This window comes from Haplochromis burtoni, unplaced genomic scaffold (genome assembly GCF_018398535.1).
Source record: "Haplochromis burtoni strain Fernald_Lab_line unplaced genomic scaffold, NCSU_Asbu1 Contig_25, whole genome shotgun sequence".
NCBI lineage: Eukaryota > Metazoa > Chordata > Actinopteri > Cichliformes > Cichlidae > Haplochromis > Haplochromis burtoni.
The window spans coordinates 1,435,908-1,451,468 of record NW_024582386.1 but is presented as its reverse complement, the minus strand read 5'-3'; the positions used below and the strand labels follow the sequence as shown (position 1 = coordinate 1,451,468).

General features: G+C 40.8%; 1 protein-coding gene across 2 annotated transcripts in view; it reads left to right on the top strand.

Annotated features, from left to right (window-relative positions):
* Positions 1 to 7,904: 7,904 nt before the first annotated feature.
* The window catches only part of ncaldb (neurocalcin delta b), a 19,469-nt gene continuing 11,812 nt past the window's right edge, over positions 7,905 to 15,561 (top strand). Inside the window, exon 1 of one of the 2 annotated variants that reach the window (XM_005917542.3) lies at positions 7,905 to 8,113. The gene's annotated coding sequence lies outside the window, so the exon portion shown is untranslated. The remainder of the gene's footprint in view (positions 8,114 to 15,561) is intronic. The other variant, XM_005917541.2, reaches the window with a different exon arrangement.

Sequence of the window (15,561 nt, the reverse complement as noted above, 5' to 3'; positions counted from 1 at the left end):
ACCTCTGGTGCAAATTACTGACCTCTGTCATCATTTTAGGTGGGGGAACTTGCACAATCGGTGGCTGACTAAATACTTTTTTGCCCCACTGTATGCTCAACCATAAGAATATAAGCCAGTGTAATTTATTATTAGTCTGTGTATTTCATGACGTTATTAAAAGGTATTTACATTTGCAGTATGAGTCTAACGTATGGAAGAATGCTGTGATATTCCCTGTGCCTACATCCAGTTATCCCAAATTTCTAAAAGAGTTCAGATGGGTCACGTTCACATCAGTCATGATGAAAGTCCTGAAAAACTGGTGAAGTCAGAAATTTTAAGGAAAACTGAGGCTGTGGGAGATGAAGAAGATGTTACAGTAACTCAGGATTTTTTTCAGCTTATCCAATTCAGGGTCACAGAAAAGGCTGGAATCTACCCCAGCTGTAGGAGGGGAGGCAGGTTACACTTATAACAGGTCACCAGTCTGCCTCGGGGCTAACACAACTGCTCCTCGACTGGCTCCCCACAGCAGCTTGTGCTCCCACCCTTACATCATTTACCCTGAACACACATATGTGTCAGAGCAGGATGGAAACAGGAGCATTTTTAAACATGCAAGACTGGGACCAGTCGCAGTTCTCGATGATTTTGTTGAACCGTGAGATGAGCCCAAACTTCAATTAAACAGTCTGACACAATGATCACTGCTTTCAGAAAATGCACTCATACACAAGAAGTCACGTACTTTAAGGGACGGAAGGCAGAATTTTTTGAGTCTAATAAATATCTTAAAAGATTTACTGATTGAAAGCTGAACTTTGAAACAAACTATGAAGCTGCCAGCAGAGGAAGAGAAACTGTGCTCTTTGTGCTGACTAAGAGCTCTTAACGACCAAAAGCTTCTTACAGCACTGAACTCCTCTCTGAGCCTCAAATACTTGGATTTCCACAAGGACACAGATTACTTTGAGCATGCAACCACTAGGTGGCATCCAGACATTAATCTCTGACTCTGGAGTGAGTGGAGTGGAGACCTGCTTGAGACTCTGCAACAAATTAAAGCTATGAATCTTCAGGCAGCAGCCATGCTCTATCACGCAGTTTGCTAAATATATATGTAAAATTATATATATATATATACATTTTTAAAGATTTTATTACATTTTTAAAATCTCTTGTAAACAACTGTTCTTTAGGGAGATAGAAGACATGCTCACTTAGCAGTTTAGCCTCTTAAATTTAAAATAATGACAAAGTACATGAGCGGAGAAAGACTCTTGTTCTAAGTCTGCATGTCAGTAAGTATAGTTAGAGAAAGGTACACAGACAGTGTGAAATACTTACTTTCTTACTAAAGAAAGTAAGAAAATAATGCATGTATTTTGGTTTGAAGTGTTGTGAAATGTTGTGTCATCACATGATTTCACATTACATCATTTAAAACTATTGCTACTTTCCTTTTTAAATAATATAAAATGATCATTTTCAAATTAATGCAGGGTTTGTAGCAAAATGTAAAAATGTAGTGTCTTGTTTTGGTTTGATATTTTTTTATGTGTATGTGTGTGTGTGTGTGTGTGTGTGTGTGTGTGTGTGTGTGTGTGTGTGTGTGTGTGTGTGTGTGTGTGTGTGTGTGTGTACACTTGCATATGGTCTGGTTATGAATCAGTGAACAATGATTTGTAAATTATTAAATAGTATTGAGCAGTGTAGGATCACATAAGTGTAAACACCACCCTACTCTTTTTCAGGCATGTAAATTGTGTTGTATAAAAAAACTCAACGTTGTATTTCTTTTGCTTTGTTTATTTTCTGTTTTCATATTTACATGTCAGAAATAAAACATTTAATCAGTCAATCAGTCAAGTATCACGCTTGTCATAAATACACAGTGATAACACCCCTAGTTTGGACGGTAAAATATTTGCAAAGCTTGCATACAAAGCTTGTCTAACCACCTGTCATACATGCATTGTAAGCAAACACAAGTTTGCCAGGAATACTGCTCTGCAGCTGTAGTCCTTTGAGATAAGGTAGAAATGCTAAAATTGAGGAGGGATATTTTAGGGCCACTTTTCTTGTTTGATCAAACACATTTTGTAGTGTTGCTGCAGAGCTTTACATATCACCCTCACCTGATGAACCTGAGGTGTTTGCTTTGATGTAATTGCCTCTGTGTGTGTGTGTGTGTGTGTTATGCATCAAAGCATCAGGGAAGGTCATGTGTGCAAGGCGACTGCAGATCAGCAGCTTTCCTGCTTTTTACTGTTGCATAATCTCAGGCTCTCCTCTTCTCCTCCCTCTGTCCTTTCACTCCTCCTCCACACCTGTGTCTGTCTTTTTCTTTTCTCTTTCTCCTCTTCACCGGCTCCTCCCGTCCAGCTCGACCTCACCCTTAAGCGTGTACGGAGCTGCAAGCTTCTCTCTTTCTGTGGCCAAGAGTCATTTAGGCTTTCATTAAGCCAGTTCAGATCTCCAGCCAAGCTCCACTTCCATCTGCTGCCACATCTGACAGCAGGTGGCCTTTTAGCAAAGTGCTGACTCACATGGTAAACGCAGCGATTACATCTCTGCCTCATTGCACAGCACTTTCAGTGCTCTTCGTCTCTGATCAGGTGATTCGTGTCAGATGAGAAGGTCAAAGGAGAGTTTGGATTTTTGGGGAAATACCAGTTCTTCCAAATAAACACGTCACAATTCATTATGACAGAGTTTGTGGCGTTGCATGTTCGAGTCTCATGTCTAAAGAAAGGTGACAGGTGTTACAGCTGGCCTTAGTTGTCACACTTCACATGACACAGCAAAGAGAGAACAGAGAAAGGAAAAGTCCTTAACTACACTGCCTGTAATAGATCGCTGACATGAGGCCCATCCTTACTCTGCTTATCGGCAGCACACAGCTCTGAAGTCGTGCCTTTTTTTCTCTGTCTGAGCAGATAAAAATAAAACAAAAAGCCATGGAGAGGACACAGGACTTTTATATTTATTCAGTGCTGTCTTATCTACTTCAACATTTTTTATTTTTGCTTTTCATGCATATTTGAAATGTGGAGGAAAACACAAAAACGTGCTTCATTTAGATGATTTTTTCCCCCCTTCCATGAATGTACCCACGAGGGCAATTAGTGGACTTTGATATTACCATGTGAAACATAGTCAAGAACTAAAGCGAAACATAAAGCTCCGGCAGTAAAAAGTTCACATTTGCACAGTTTCTTCTAGATTGTAAGGTGCAAAGGTTTGTGTTCATTTAAATATAAAAAGAAATGCAATAAAAACTCATATTTACTCTTAGATTTAAAAGCTTTTACCATTTATTCAAGTTCTGTCAAATAAATGTTCCCAAAGTTACACATCTCAAAGGTGCTCTACTGGATTTAGATTGTTGTTGAACATTGTAATGTTCAAGAAACCAGTTTGAGATGATCTGAGCTTTGCAGCAGCCATCAGATGATGCAAGCAACATTTTTTTCCAATCTTCTGTTATCAAATTTCAATCAGCCTGTGTGAACTGCAGCCTCAGTCTCCTGCACGTAGCTGACAGGAGCGGAGGTTGGTGTGGTCTTCTGCTGCTTCAAAGTTCAGAGATGCTCTTCTGTATATGTTGGTTTTAACAAGTAGCGATGCTCAGTTTGAATTTCAGCTGCGTGCCTGAATGCAGTGAATTGTGCTAACAAGGAAAATGAACAGGTGTACCTAAGGAAGTGGACAATGAGTGCATATTGGCCCTGTTACCTCACGGCACAAACCTTCTTTACTCCCTGCATGTGCCTGGTGGCTGTAGGTGCAGACATGAGCTTCAGTGAAAAATCTGAGTGGTTGGTGAGGCCAGAAAAGCAAACCCATTTCCAGGTGTAATGAGTACCGCATACCTGACCTTTATTTAAAGGTCAGTTTTTCTTCACTTACATTAATGATCAAAATCCTGGAGACTTATCTCTACAACGTACAAACTGCAACAATGCAAACAAGTACATCATATCGACTGTACTTTTAAAGGTACAAAAAGATACTCCACATTGTTTCACTACTATTATTTGAACAAACAAAAGTATCTGATTATTTGGCTGTTCAATGCTAAAAAATGAACAATAACTGAGTAAATAAATAAATGAAAACAGATGGAAGATCTCACGGCTAATTAGAGTAATAGTGACATGAACAAACGAGGGAGGCAGAGACTGACAGCTGAGAAGAAAGGATAGGTTTGGCTTCATCGCTCTGTCAATAACTACACGGGGGACAAAAGTTAGTTGTGCGTGCATCAAAATGAAACTTTTTATTGGTTAAACAACAGGACAGTTTTTCTTAAGAAGTGCTCCTGAATCCCTACTGAGATTTCCATCACAGGAACATGTTTGTTTTTAGCACCATTGGTATTGGTTTCGGGCCTTTTCTCTTTCTTGCAAAGATTTCTCTGTATTCTCTAAATCTTGGTAATCTTATGATGACAAATATTAGGTTGGTGAAGTGTTTGCATACACAGCGGCAAATCCCTCCTGATAGACTTCTAATATTGCACTTTATCTTTTGTCCCCAAAATTATGTTGTTGGCATTAAATTCAGAAATCCATCCACAAATAACCGATGTGCTGACTTTGTGCCTAAAATAATTTACAAATCACAGCATTCTGTTTGCATAAACTGTATATTTTACACAAGATCCAGACAAGTCTGTCGTTGCTAGAGGACATCTGCAATCCATTTCTCTCAGTAAAAAGTTGGACTATTTCATATATATAAAACACCTGTCTTCAATGACTCAGGCCACTCTGTGATGCTGGGCTATTCTTTCAGAGGACATCCCCTCCTGCAGGTGCTGATGTCGTGCAGAAGCAGAAACCACACACATACATGCAAAGCTGACACCTGAGTCGCTGTGAAGAAGCCTGGCACGCAACGCGCATCGTGTTCTGGTTGAGAATAAATTCACCTGCTGGGTAATCCAGTCAGCCTGAGCATTAGCCTGCCGTGCATGACGTACAGCGCAGCACAGTGAAGTCGCAGGTCAACTCAGTGAAGCTGCTTTTGTGTTCTCATTGCTTCTCTCTGAACTAGCATTTGTCTGCAAATACAAAGACACATAAATAATACTTGGAAATCAGACATGTCTATACAGCATCAGTTTGTTAATAACTTTTCGGACCAGTGCCTGGAGAAATTTTTGAAAATAAGAATATAAACTCACTGAGCAGCAAAGACATCATGATGCAATCCTCCATGAGAATCTGAGTGCAAGTTTTTTGAATGTGCAACTTTTCCTTAATAAGATAACAATCCTCAGCCTAGGGTACGACTGCCAAACAGCTTAGCTCACCTCCAAACTTTGGCCACACTCCTCAGCAGGTTCAGCAGCTCAAGGCTGGCTCTGTCTGATTAGGTAACAGATAATCATTAAGAAGAGGTTGTTGGGCCTCTGCTGTGCTGCTCAGTGGCTTCTCCATCCAGAACCGCCTACTTAGCCGCGTCCGTAAAGCCGCTGTTACCTAATGATGGAGCCCGTGTAGAGCCATGGGCTGACTGATTTAGAAAGACTCTTTGCTGTTTGAGCTGGGGCACACCAGGCTTCACTAGTGTGCGTGTGTGTGTGTGTGTGTGTGTGTGTGTGTGTGTGTGTGTGTGTGTGTGTGTGTGTGTGTGCAGCTCTTCAATGGACAGCCAGTCAGATCAATGTTATGCAAACCTATTAGTCAGAGGTTGCAGTGTTGGCTTCACACAATACTCAGGGACTCTAGCCCCGGGTCAAACACGCTGATGAGCTCTCACCTCAGTTAAGAGTAACAATCGGTTAAAGGCAGCAACAGAGAACTGCGGCTTAATATCATCAAACAGTGCTAGAAAGACATTAATGTCACTGCATTAACTGCATTTTGTCCTTAAACAAGCATTCATGTTTAAATTAGCACCATTTTCAAACTTGAAAATTGACGCATTGAGATTTTAGCAGCTTTTCCATCTGTCTGTATGTTTGCATATACGGTTAAAACCCAAACTTTTAAATGCAGTCTAATTTTGTTATATTTTTGTACAATCACATTTCCAGAAACATGATTTCAATCGAAGATTTCTGTGTAACGCATAGTTAATAACGCAATCCAGATGTGTAGTGGGTGGCAATGTTCTTATAGAGTGCAATACTATCTTAAATGATTTTATTTCACTTATCATTGTGACTGTTTCACTATAATCACTTATAAAATTGTGATTTTCTGTGTGTTTGCATTGGACAATTCACAATAAAGGAATCTGAACCTGGACCTGATGTGACTTTGAATGTGATCTACTGGGATTTTCCACAAAAACATTTCTAGAGTTTGCAGAATATGATCTGAAAAACAGAAAATAACCAGTGAGAGGCAACAGGGACTTAAAAAAAAAACCCACTTGTTACAAAGTATGCAGAAGAGCATCTCTGAATCACAACATCATGAACTGTAAGCAGCGGGCTACAGCAGCAGAAGAGCACACTGAATGCCACGCCTGTAAACTGGTACAGGAAACTGAGGCTACAATTCACAAAAACTCACCAGAGTTAAACAATAGAAGACTGCAAAAATGATGATGAGCCTTTATGTTTGTTGTTTTTGCTAAACAGCATGAAAGCATGGATCCATCCTACCTTGTATCAACAGTTGAAGCTGCTTATGCTGTGATCATACTGATTGCACAAAACTGTATTTGTTAAACTTTGAATGATCTACTGGGTGTGCTCGCTATCTCCCTGTTTCAACAGATGGTGTTTCATGATCAGATTTTGTTGTTGCAAGCACCACCGCTATGTTTATAAGCTCATCTATTCAGGAAACAAAGTTAAGTGAATCTGAGCAAGGGAGGCCATCACCCTGCTGAATAATTATTCTGAATTCTATTGTAATCCTTTATTACATATTTCAACACTAGAAAGAGATCAAAAGAAGCCGAGATGATTCCTGTGCATGGATATGTGATTAATGTTCATCGAACATTGTTTTCTACAGGTAATGGATTGCTGTGATCAGTGTGATGAGCATTTTGCTGACTCGACAGGAGGGAGGGGGTTCTCGGTGTACTTCATAAGGCCATTAAGAATATACTCCCTGGAACACAGTCTGAATAATCCCTGTGGCTTTGACTTCCTTTAATCATCTTAGCCAAAGCATGGCTCCCAATGTGCCTGCATGGGAACACCTGTACTGGGCCACAGCAAATGGATGGTGGTTATCATCTTAATCACCCTCCTGTTCCTCATGCAATACTCAGAAATAAGCAAGCTCATTTATGCTGATCAAGAGAATGCAAAACAAAGCAAGTAAGCTGAACTTTAATGCAAATGACTGAAAATGTAGTCTTAGTGTCAGCTGTTTATCTTTATCATTTGAATCCATCCGAAGGTCTAGTTTGCACACATCCCACATTAGGGGAGAAACAAACAGCACAGCAGGTAAAAGATACAGAATGCATGCAAATCTGGAGAAAATGTTTAAATAAGAGCCGGAGCTGCCATAAACTGTGGAAATATTTAGTAAAATGTGGCGCTGTATTTGCAGCGTTATTTAATTTTTTTAATGGTAAATAATTTGTAAGCAATTAATAAGTAAATAAAAGTATAAGTTATTTTAATGCTTTTTAAATTATTTTAAACAGGTTCTTGATCAGTATTCTTATGTATGTGCATCAGGTGGCCATTAGCCACAAAATGACTTATAAAACAATTACTTCTATATGTTTATAGACCATTACAAAACATTAATAAACATTAATAAGCACATAGATGCTATTAAGTACAGTAGGGTTATGTTTCATTTGATATACTCTTTAGTAAACGAACAACTTGTGGCTACAGTTTTTAAATGCTAATCGCCATTCAGGTGCCGGGCTCCTGTTGCCAGGAAACCGTGGCTTCCCATTGGCCGCTGCCGCTCCACGTGATGCCGAGCCTTGACGTCACGCCCAGAGGCTGTGGGGCTAAGCAGAGTGTGTGCAGCGGATCGGGAAAAGAGCCTGGTAGAGTTTGGACTGCGAGCACCCGGGAAACTCCAGCTCACCTACCGCACAGCTCTGCTTCCTCTGAAACGTTCACCGTCCTCGTACTAATAATGGACTTCTAAAGAGACTCCTAACGAGCCCTCCAAAGCAACTTGAAAGCGAGGTAAGCTGTCGCTGATGTTGTGTTCGTCTCTTCCTTCGCAGTTTGCCCGCTTCCTCATACTTTGTTTCCCACCCCTCCTCAGTTTTCCCTCCCCGCACTCAGGTGAGATGACTTTACAGGTTGAAGAAGCGTCCTTGTACCGCTTCCAAAGCGCTTGCCTCCACTTTTATTCGCTTGTCTTAAATGACCAAAACAAGCAGCCTTTTTTGCACATGTTTTTCTAACATAACTTTGCAGTTGCAGAGGTATTTCGCGACGCTAGCAGCGGATAAAGCTTTACCTACATTTCTAATCGGATGAAGGTGCTTCTTCTTGTCCTAAATGAGCCCCTGAAGAGAAGAGAGGTGTTCGTTTTCAGTCTTTGCACTCTCCATTTGATTGAAGCAGGAGTGAGAACAGGAAGTGAAAAAAGAAGGGAGTCCTGCTACCACACAAGGCTGAGTGAAGCAGGGTATCTCATTTCAGCAGATGCACATCAGTTAGCCAGTGGATTAAAGCAGGGCAAGGGTAGCTTTACTGGACTGGTGGTGCTGCTTCACCTTTGTCAGGTGAGTGGGCAATCTGCTTTCTGCAGAGTTTCTGGTTAAAGTGTGGGGTGTCTGGTCAGTGCACTAATAAGCTGTTGGAAGAAGACCCAGAAGGAAAACGCACAAAAAGGAAAGCCACTGAGAAACCACCAGAAAGCGTTTCAAATATTTGCAGGCTTCTGCTTCTCTTATCTGAGTCTTTTGCTTTTTGTTTGTTTAGTGTAGTTGCATGCACTGCAGACCACACGTAAGCCTGCTTGAGCTGCATATAATTAAGGCAAAGAGTCTCTGTTAGCTTAAATAACAAAAGTCTGAGCATTTTGACAAACATAACGTGTATTTTAATTTAGAATAAAATAAATCCCACTTGTAGAAGCTGTCCTTTTGATTTCTTTTGAGGGATGATAAAGGCTTCAATTTTATATAAGTAAAACTGAAATGAATCGAATCTTTTGCTTTATTACAAGACTCTAGCTAAACCTGACACAAATCATGTTTTGTTTTTCCTATAGAACACACATAAAACATCCCTCTCACTCTTCCTGAGGTTGAGCAAAAGTAATTAATAAATTTAATGCGAGTTAAATGGGTATGGATTGATTAATTTGGTTAGCTCATAACAAAAAAGCTGAATATTTTTGCTGTTTAATAGCAATCAATTGGTAGCAATTGGTGCCCATTATGTGAAGATTTCCTCCCAACAGCATGTAGAGTAAATAATTAATATATAAAATATTGACTCTGTTGGTTTCAGGTTTCCATGAGACAGACCAGCAGCTAATGTAGGATTAAACTGACTGAAGCTCCATCTCTAAGTAGCTCCTCCAGGCTTCAGTTGAACTCGTGCAAATTTCTTTCTTTTTTTAAGGCGTCTTTTTGGTTTCATTTGTTGATGTAAACACTGTGGCGCATTACGGTTGAGTTTCCTCTGATGGTTCCAGTGAAGTGGCCACGGGGGGATCAGACAGGGAGGTGGTGTGAGGGGGAAAACATTAACGGACACAGAAGCCGAGAAATAAATCCGAGAGTTCAGTGGTCCAGAAGAAATGGGAGAAAGGAGGGTCATTCGCATGCAAAGAAAACAGAAAACACACTCACACACGAAACCTCTAGCTTCCAGACTTCTGATTCGATTTTAGTAATTCAACAGCTCGAGCGGCCAATACAGCATAACAAGATAATTGAAAGACCTGTGGAGGGTGGAGTCGAGATAATGGCCCCCTTGGTGTCAAACGCTTTCAGGATGCTCACAGATGTGTGCTAAATTTGAACAGATGTTCTATTTTCACCGGCGTGGGTGTCTTCTCAGTTTGTTTTGGGCCAGACTGACCGCACTGGCAGCCTGGTCTGTAGTTAGGCTTGTCTGAGCAGCAGTCTGCGCCTCTTTGAATTGAATTACACTTTTTTTAGAGAGAGTAGACTGGGGGGGATAAAAGGAAGTGAAGGAGAAAGCTGGAAATAACACGTGAGAGAAGAAACAGATTCCGACCTGTCACATGGACTGTGTTTTGGATAGAAAGCCACATCTCTGGCATGCAGATATCTCTGACTGAGAGGGGTGGGAGTTGTTTAGTCATCTGATAGATTGACATTTCCATCTCTGTAGCCTTTTGTCTTTACAACAGGCTGTTTCAGGGAGAGACTCACATTTAGAGACTCTGTGCAAAAATAAGCGGCCCTCTCATGCAATCAGTGGCATTTTGCTGTGAGTGTGTGATGGCGTTTGTCCGTTCTGCAGCTCTGCCTCCTTTGGAGTCGTTGTCAGAGACGCTCCTTTTTTTTCTTCTTTTTTTTCGTTTTTATCTTGTTCTCATTCGCTCCCTCATAATGGCTTCGGTGTCATGATTGTGGTTTTCTGCAGCGCCTTGACGCACAACGCTGTCTCACAATGGGAGCTCATGTGCGCTGAATTATGATGAAGTTGTTGCCGTGGGAAGGGAAGAAGTCGTTTTTGACATTGGAGAGCAAAGTGCACGTTAAGCATATGTCGAACGCCAAAAGGTTCGTCGCGCAAGCATGAAGTTAAAGCTAGAGGAGCAGATGGATTAACTGTCTGTTCTGTATGTCCATTAATAAAACTGTGGATATGTTTCAGCTAGGCACATAAATTTGGTTTTATTTTATTTACTTATTTATTTTCTGGGGATTTACCAATAAATTGCTGGAATATTGGCTCCCTTGTCTGATATGTATCCTTGGAAAAAACAGTAGCTGTTATTTTTCTGTTATTTCACATCAGATTTGTGCTCGCTGAGTTTTTAAAGAGTATGTGGTGAAAGGCAGAAGGACTTTCTTTTGTTTACATGAACAAATGAGAAAACAAAATGGTTATTTAAAACACCAGCATCATCCCAGACTTTCACAGTCAGAAGCTGGAGCTCCTTCAGAGACATAATGATATTTCCCCCCCCCCCGATGAAATGATACACCGGTAGTAATAAATGCATTGTTAAGATAAACACAAACAATAGGGGGTGTTAGAAGACAGAAGTGGCTAACTTTAAAACTTTAAAGCTGTTGCTCACGCTGAAGGTTAGTCGCTAGGCCCAGGTTACCCTGGAAACCCTCTGATGTATTTATATATCTTATCATAAGTCAATCACCAGTATCCTGTCATCGGCAGTGGCTTCATTTATGCGTCTCAGAGTCGAGAAAAGCGTTTCATTATTTTCTTGGAGTTGAAGGTTGTTGACTTTCAGCACTCTCTGGTTGCCACGTCACTGAGAATCACTTCCTGTGTGGATGAAGAGCTTTAGTTTTTGTTTTAAGAGTAATTTGAGTTTTTGTCTCGGTTTTAATACCAAACTTTTACATTTTATGCAGCGAGCGATTGTTTTCATGTACTCTGAATCGTTTCTACTTTATTTGATGATTAAGACGAATGATTAAGGGTCTGTGTGTTTTGACCAGTGGTCTATAAATATGTTTGGGATCATGTCACCAAGAAATTCACGAAGTGATCAAATCTGAGAATCCAAAGTCAGAACATTTCAGCTGAATAGTCATTGATTCAGCTCTGGATGATGTTTCCTGTGTAATTGGAGTTGATTAAGTTTACCAACCTGCTTTGACTTTTAAGTTGTTTCACTTTTCCTAAACCTAAACCTTGAGTCGCTGTCGTACTAAGTTACTACAACTGAGTTTCACTGTTGGTCTGTGCATCCTGTTTCACCGGCAGAAACCCAGTGAAACCTCACTCACATCCTCAGACTGTGTTGGATAATCAGCAGCAATCCCCACTCTGACCTTACGCTAAATAACACGGCAGATAGAGTTGCTCGGAGACATTCAAGGAGCTGCTAAGGCATGCTGCACCGAACAGCCGTCGTCACTTGTAACGTGAGTGTGTGTGCTCCCAGAGCTATGCGGCCTGCAGCAGATATCTGAGGTGCTTTGAGATGTTCGGGATCATCAAGCATGTGATCGCCGATGGATGGTGGCCAGAAGATGTTTATATTTATGTGTTTTAACCTTTGACATGAGTGAAACCTCACTTTTCCAGCTGCACGAGACTACCTATGATGCTTCAGTGTGTCTTTGCGCTTCGTTTCTCCCATAAAAAATGCAGGAGTTTGTCGGCTTTGCACTTCACTCCGCTGGAATAACTCCGAAGTTCATCTATAACTAAAACTGCGCTTGTAAATAAGGCTTTCAAGGCCTTGTTGTTTGCTTTCATACTTCATTTTCATGCACCAAACGTCAGTCAAGTTGAACTCAACAAAGCAAACTGGCAGCGAGGATGAAACGAATTTAATAGAAACAGAAAGGACGTGAGATGAAGAACATTTTAAAGCTGCCAGCTGCTTGAACCTCGTCCAGTATTTCCCTTTCATTTGGAATATGTGTCGCAGCCTCCTCTTGGCACGTCTCCTGCAGAAATAAGACAGTTTATTCGTTTGTTTTGTTTGTCTTGTTTATCATTTTTGCCTCATGCTTCATCAAATCACCTGGTAACATCTTTGACCATTTATCCATTAAAGTAGTGGATTTACGTGCTAGTTAACGTGGACTGTCCTGAATTTTTGAATATGGAAGCACTTTAAAAAAACCCACCAAAAATAACATGGGGACAAAGATCTGTGATTTTCAGGTTTGAAGGTCGTACTAAAGCCTAGAAGGCAGCATATATAAGAGTTTTAAAGAGTTATACAGCCACAATCATCTCATCACAAATTCTTTCAAACGCAGATGAAGTGGAAGAGAACTGCAGATAAGCTACTCAAAGACGAAAGAGGCTGGTTGTGACGTCGGTTTGCCGTTGCGTAAACCGAGCCTCTGGGGGCGTTCACATGTGTCCTCGTCTAATGTGAGATGGTAAAAGTGTCATTTTTAATATCTTATCACAGCTGAGATGAAACAAACTTTTGAATTGCGGGTGGAGATCGGATTGCCGCCCCCGTAGGTCTAATAATTGCTTGCTTGTTAGGTCAAGGATAGCCGCCCTCAGCTCTGCAGCGCGGGCACAGATGCATCATATTTCATTATGAATGTGTCATTCATAAACTGTCTATCTGCGATCGTGTCTCTTTCGGCCTCTCGCGCTCTCCGTTGACCTCCTCAGATCTGTTCTTGGATTATCTGTTGGACTGTGGGGTTAAGATTTACCTGCAGGATATAAATGGAGCCTTGTGGCTGTTGCGTAAGTGGGCAATGAGATGTTCTGGGACGAATGCCGTGTGGAGGCCCTTTGAGTCAAACAGCACGAATGAGTCAAGTGTAGTACAGTGCGAAGAGCTGTCTGCATACTAGGGCTGTGCAATTCGTTGGATTTTGTTTTCAAGACTATAAAAAGATAAAACGGGGATTGTGGTGATGCTCAAATCCAACTTTACAGCAGCGGCTTTTGACTTTCTCTAAAAACTAAGCCCACTTGCTGTCAGACTGATGCATTTTAAGCATGTTAAGATCTATTTTATGCCAAAAAAAGGTTAAATATGTGTGTAAGTACTGAATCTTCCTTTCTACATGCGGTTGATTTCGGTGTAGTTCTTGGTGGATTTAAAGGTGTATTTTCTCTTCTCTTGGCTTTGATCCTCCTGTTGGTGCCACTGATGATGCTGGTGCTGCAGGTGTGCAGTTTGTTGGGCTGTTTTTGGAGTTAAATCTGCCTGGAGGCCCAGCAGGTGTATCCTGTCTTCTGCTGAAGACCTCAAACCTCGAACACTAAAGCTCATGGTGACTGTGTGTGCACCGTCAAGGCCGCACTGAAAGAGACAGCCTGTTCTGGAGAGCTTCACTAACACCTGTGCAGGCTGAGGTCAGCGGCTCTATCTCAGGCCCGTTCTCCCCTCCTAGGGTTAGACTAGCGTCACACTCTTGTGCTGACCTTATGAGATGGTCGAGGGAGAGCCCGGCTAAACCACAAGATCCGTCTACTTGTCAAAGCATTAGTTATGTAACGGTGCCATCGCTGGTCCGCCTGCAGCACCAGGTAAGAGCCTTACCGGTTAATTGTTGGCAGTGATCTCACAGAGCTAGAAATAGCGGAGTTCTTAGGGTGACTGGCTGAAGAGATGTTCAGCTTTTTTCCCATCAGTATTTCTTCTAAAATACACACAGACCTTCAACCGAGAGCCGTTCCTCTCGACTGTCTCAGAGGGCTGCATGAACTGTGCATGATAGTGGAAGAGAGAGAGCCATCCATGCCTGAATCGAAAACACATCATTAATGGCAAACCTGCTGCAGCTAAGCTTTCATTTAAGTTGGATTTAATTACATCTGATTAACTGAGGGAGACGGGGGTCAGAGCAAAAGGTTAATGTAACATTAGCGATGTTTACATGTGCAAAATTTCTTCAGTCTCATTAAAGCTCAGATCAGATCTTCACTGTTTACACGGACCCTAAATAAAATGATCGTGACCCATCATGACGTGCGTTTACTTGCCAAATAAATTGTTTTGACATCAAAATTTTCTAACGGAAATAGTAGAAGAAGAAGTTGATGTCCGATATTAAACAAACACCACTGTTTGGATTTCTCTGGCTAATGTAGCTCCTGCAGTTAAAAATGTAGTGCCACAGAGATGGTTTCAGATGCTTGTGAGCAAATAATGATGGTAGTAAACTGGGTTTGTTTGCAGCTGTAACTCCTGTGGTTACCCATAATTGCAGGGTGGTGTGTAAACGGCCTCACACATCATCATAGGAGTAATACTGTGCATTACTAAATACTTAGAATAACTTTATGTGCTTAAATCTGTCTTGTAGTTTTATACATATGTTTGTATGAAATAGTTTGTTAGTTTTTTATGAGCGGTAATAAAAAGGACAGGAAAACATTTGCTCTAATTGGCCTGTGCTTACTTACCAATTAAACTGTAAATCATCTCATCAGTCACAGATCACAGTGGAGAGAAAAGAAAAACGCAGAGGAGATGCAAACTAGACACAGATAAACCTAAAGTTAAGTTTTCATTATATTAATTATTTGGCTCGTAATAAGTGTGCAACATGGCTCTGTGAGAGAAATGTGCAAATACAAATTAGACTGGGACAAAGGGGATTGGAGCATTAATTCATAGCCTCAAAGCAAACCGTTTAATTTTTCAAGGCTGCTGTGTCCTCATCAGCCTTTGTGCCATTCGAAGTTTAGTCTGCTTTTCGCTGGAAGATGTGGTGAAATCACTGATTTTATGAGTCTGATAACTCTTTATCATCATCATCATCATCATCATCATCATCATCATCATCATCATCATCATCATCATCATCACTTTATTTCTAAAGCACTTAAAAAACCCCAACATAACAGCTGACCAAAGTGATGTATAAAAATGAGAGAACCAGAATAAAACAATAAATCAGCTATAAGTTAATTCATAAAAGCTAGTGAATTAACTAGCTTTTATGAATTAACTTATAATTGTATGTACCTGCGTATGGTACAGGTACATACAAAGGGCCAGAGTACAAGACAGA